Below are 5,281 nucleotides of genomic sequence, written 5' to 3' on the forward strand. Positions count from 1 at the left end.
TCACATGGATTCACTTTTGAGAGGGCCTGTGTATGCAGGGCAAGTTATGGCAAATATGCAAATATTCCTTAGGTGTTACCCAAGCAGCCATTCCCCCATTCTTACTAACAGCACCCTAATGTCTTTTGGGGGATTCACTGGCCCCTCCTGGGTTGTCACTGTTTGGCAGAAGCCAATTGGCATATCCTATAAACCTGCCTATAGTGAGCTATTCAGAGACAGTAAGGGAGGGCAAATCCCAGTACTTGGGCAGAAGACAGCTTTTCTTTCTCTCACTATGTGGTGTGAGAATTAAGGCTCTGAGACAGTGGCAGCCATTTTTGTGGTTATGAATGGAGACCCTGGAGGCTACTGTGCAAAGACTGTGGATGAAGCCCCCTGTAGGAAGCAGACTAGAGGAACAGAGAGAAATTGAGTCCTGAATAGACTGCTTGAGCCTCTGGAAAAAGCTCACCAAAAACCACCCCTGTTTATGAGATGTTAAAGTATGTGAGTAATAAGTACTCTTCATTGTTTAAATCAGTTTAAGATGTGTATTTTACCCATTGCATTATAGTCATAAATGATAAGAATTGTTATAGTAGATAAACCACAAGAGAAGGGAATGCATCTAACCCTCTATTCCAAAATTTGTGAATTTAGTCAGTGAATAAATTAGATGAGAAATCTCAAGAGCAATCTAATAATAGCAAAGTTTCCCAGGGAGAGTTACAGGTGCCCTGGATTGACAGAAAGGAGACCAACTAGAAAACACCAAATGAAGCAGTAGCTGAACTCCGTAAGGGAAGAATGACTTAGGAAAAAGAGATGTGAAGAGATGAAGACAACCAAGGGAAGTGCGTCTGTGACAACGGTAGCAGAAGGCACATCCTGGCAGGAGCTACATCAGCAACATTTTCATCTAGCGTCCTTTGTAAATTGAGACTCTATAAATATTAAGGATACTGAATTTGCCTATTACAAAATATATACTATTTACCACTTTAAAAAATTGTTTCTCATACATTAAGGAGATGAAGCTTGCCAGATGTGGAATTGGCACTAACTAACTGGGATGTTCTGGATGGAGATTTTCTCAGGACAATGGATGGAGCAAGATCCTACAGAATTACAGCAGACCCGCAGAATAATCCAGGCTGTTCATGGCAAAGACCTTTTAATTTAGGGGTTATAATATGCTGTTTCACAGCATGATGTAGCTTGCTTCCAGAGAAATGGCTACGAAACTGGCTCCCGTGTAAGGATTGGGATGTTGCGGGACACTCACGAGAGAGCACCCCATGGGCCGAGAATCCTCTGCTGCTGCCATGAAAATATTTTTTCCCTTTTCGTGATGTACCAGGGCCTGTGAGTACAGAAGACCTTTGTAAAAGTAAGTTTCACAGGGATCTAGGTGTTCCTTTCTGGAAGATAAATATTTTGTCTGAAACAATGGAAAAGGATATCTACTGCTGGCAAATACCCTGGTGATACTAGCTGTTATTTAGAAAGGACGTTTTTTCCCCTTTATGTTTCTGTAAAGACAAACAAATAAAATGAAAGGAGAAAGATGTCACAAAGAGTTTATATCTTCCTTAAAGAGAGGAAAAGAGAACTGAAAAGGCTGCTAGGAGTGGTGGCCAGCAATAGCCTGTGGAGATCCATCTGCAGATGCACGGAACCACTCACTGATCTGCCCTCCATCTCTGAAGGAGCAGTGCCAGCTCTGAAGCCCACAATGATTTGGTAAGTAGAGAATGTGACCTTTAGGCCCAAGATAGTCCTGAGAATCGACACCATGCCTGAAAAGAAACAAATGGTAAGCAAGCTTCTTGGCTATGCTGTCTTTTGCTGCCCTAAACTTTTCATGCTTTTGTGGTGAGAATAATCAAATTTAGATCTGGCATCCCCCATTTTCTCCATCCTAAGGTTAAATTAAACCAAATAGCCTTGATTCATAAGGCTCCCCCAAGTTTTCATGAAACTTCCCTACTAGGGTATTGCCTTGCCAAGTGATGTGCCATTCCATTCATTTCCTGGCCACTTATTAATATTTATTTGTAACGTTTCAAAGAATGATAAACCACTGTGAAGAGTCTTTATCGAAGTTTTTCTGGCTAACTGATCATTTATCCTCATGATGAGTCGTTTTCTAAAATCAAAGCTGCCTGGTTTATAACCCCCAGTTGGCACTGTTCCCGTGACCTGTGATACCAATGGACAACCTCTGCTAACCAGGCTTCTGAGAAACTTCTTCTTGGCAACCTGTTTACTCTTATGTTGAAGGTAGTGACAAGCAATTCAGTGTATCTGTAAATAGCAGAATAAGTTTAATGATTAATGAAGCCATTTTAGGAAATTACTGACTTAAATGAAATAAACTCATCTCAACTGGCCCATTTTCCACACCTCTGGACACCAATTTATGTGTGTGCATGTGTGTATCGAATATTGTCCTTTAGAATTCTCTGTATATATATCCTTGCATATTTTCCTTGAAAGATGAAGGCCTTTTTAATATTCAGCATTTAACTCTACTTCAGTCTCTTTAATCTCATCATCTTCCTTTTATCTAAAACAACTACGTAAAAGTGAGGTTCTGTTTTCAAATGTTTACAAGACGATATATTATGTTACAAACTATCTAAATAAAAACATAACAATATAATGCAGAACTAATTATCAAACTGACAAAATGAATAAATCAAGCCAAAATAAGCATTCCCTACGACTTCAGCTGAAGTGGTCTCTATGCTAATAAAGGAAGAAGTAAGGTGAGTCAGCAATTATTAGGGCATAATTGTGGGGTGGTGACCCCCCTGCTCTCCCCTTGGAGAAGAATGTCAAGGAAAAGGCAGGGAAGCCAGGAGTACAGTCCTCTGTCACACTTGGCCACATTGGCAGCGGTGCTGACTTACCGCCTGCTTTGTCTGATGCATTTCCTGCATTCACACTGGCCCTCACGGATCCACCCCTTCCTGCTGCAGAAAGCTCAAGGCAGTAGGTGGTTTCAGCATGCCTCTGCCAGGTTCTGATGGCTACTATCCCTGGCAGCTGGGGCTCGAGCCCTCTTGTTTGAGATGAACACAGGCCATCTATGAGGGGATGGCCCTACCGAGTGAGAGAAGTTCACTCCAGCCACGAATGATTGAAAGACTACGCTGAAGGGCCTCTAGCTCTGAACAGAAAAGGGTGAGTGTGCCTAGACCTTACTAATGTCACAGTTCCCAGGTGAGTGCTGAGCTGGTCATCTGCCCTCTGGGGTGAGGGAGGTGTTGCATTTCAGATTCATCTCCTGGTGACTGGGAAGGTAGAGTTGCTAAGGAGACCTCTTCACAGAGCTGTTTCTTGGCATAACTAGGAAAAAAATAACTCAATAGAAAAGGCAAACATTTATGGAAAATTATGGGAAAATGATTTAGTTGCACTACTGAGAGTTTTCAGCACATATTCAGTATTTTCAACCTCTTAGTCTGTATTGGTTCTTTGCCTCTGGATATGATCTTCCTTAAAGCTAATCCATTTTGAGAAAATTATCCCTTAATGCTATATACCCCATTCTACTCAGTAAAGCTTGTTAACAGGAGCGTCTGTACTCTGTTCTACATCTCCAGTTCTGCTTCTGTGTCCCCATATGAGACCCAAAGAATCTGGTATCTACTTCAATATTTTACTGGGAACTGGCTCTTCCTCTCATGTTTCCTTTTTTTTTTTTTTTAATCATTTCATCAAAACCAGTCATCTTTGCACTTTCAATTTAAAGTAAAATACAGTAAATTTCTAGGTGGAAAATTTTCTGAACATCTTTTAATTTTCTTTACTGAAACTGACAACTCATTCCTCAAAATTCACTGTTCCCTTGGCTTCTGTCATTTCATCCTTTCTAGGTTTTCTCTTACCTCTGTGATTATGGCTTCATGACCTATCCTTTGTTCACTAACTCCTTAAATACTACTATTAACAAGGCATCCAGTCTTAGCTTTTTTCCTTCTATTTTTGCATATTTCTTCTTTCGTTCACTCATCAAATATCCATTGAGCTCTTCTTATAGACAAGCTCCATTCTAGGTGCTTGTAATCCATCAAGGAACATAGTAAAGTTCCCTGCTCTCACAGCTTTAGATCTAAGTGAGAAGTGACAATGAATATTATCAACTGTAAATTATATGATTTGTTAGAAGGATTATAGAGAAAGAAATACTTGAGAGAGGTAAAGGGCTTGAGGAGTGCTGGGATGGTGTGGTGTGTGTGCCATTTTAATACAGATTTTCAAGGAAGATTTCAATGAGAAGGAGATATTTAAACAAAAACTTGAAGAAGGCAAGAGAGTTAATTGTGTGGATATCTAAGGTACCATTTTCCAGGTAGATGGAAGAGCCAATGCAAAGTTCCTAAGGTAGGAGCTGTCTGGCATGTTTGAGGTAGTCTTAGAGACCTCGGTGCCTTTCTCTGGAGTAGGTAGAGGAGAAAGTTGTGGGGAGCTATTTCAGAATTTTCAATAGAGGAGTAGTGTGATCTGATTTATAATATAAAAGAATCCTTTCAGGATGCTCTGTGGAAAATAGACTGTCAGTGATCAAGGTTAGAAATAGGATCAGATGTAAGGTTACTACAGTTAACCAGGAGTGAGATGATAGCCTCTGGATCAAGGATGGTAGCAATGAAGCTGGTGAGAAGACGGAAGATAGTGGATGCATTTTAACACTAAGGCCAACAGTATATCCTGATAGATCCAAAATGGGCTGTAAGACAAAGAGAAGTGACTCTAGAGATTTTGATCTGATCATCTTATGTGGGCAAAGCAGTGAGAGGAGAAATTTGGGTTGGAAAAAGTAGGGGTTTAAAATAAAATTGTAAGTTTAGGATTTCCTAGGGACTGAATGTTTGTGTCCCTGTAAAATTCATATGTTGAAGCCCTAATGTGGTGGTATTTGGAGATAGGGCCTTTGGGAAGTAATTAGATCAGGAGAATAGGGCTCCTATGATGGGATGAGTGTCCTTATAAAAAGAAGAGGGCTACCTAGCCCTGTCTCTCTCTCTGCCACGTGATGATACAGCTAGAAAGCAGCCATCTGCAACCAGGAAAAGGGCTCTCACCGGGAACTGAACAAGGCGGCACCTCTATGTGGGACTTCCCAGCCTCCAGAACTGTGAGAAATAAATATTTATTGTTTAAGCCACCAGTCTACAGTAGTTTGTTATAGCAGCCTGAACTAAGACAGACTTTCTTTTAGAAAGCCAAGTACAGATGTTCATAAAATTGTGAAGCATATCTTCATACCCTGAAGATATACACTTGGGAG

The sequence above is a fragment of the Equus przewalskii genome, chromosome 7 (genome assembly GCF_037783145.1).
Source record: "Equus przewalskii isolate Varuska chromosome 7, EquPr2, whole genome shotgun sequence".
In the NCBI taxonomy this organism is placed as follows: domain Eukaryota; kingdom Metazoa; phylum Chordata; class Mammalia; order Perissodactyla; family Equidae; genus Equus; species Equus przewalskii.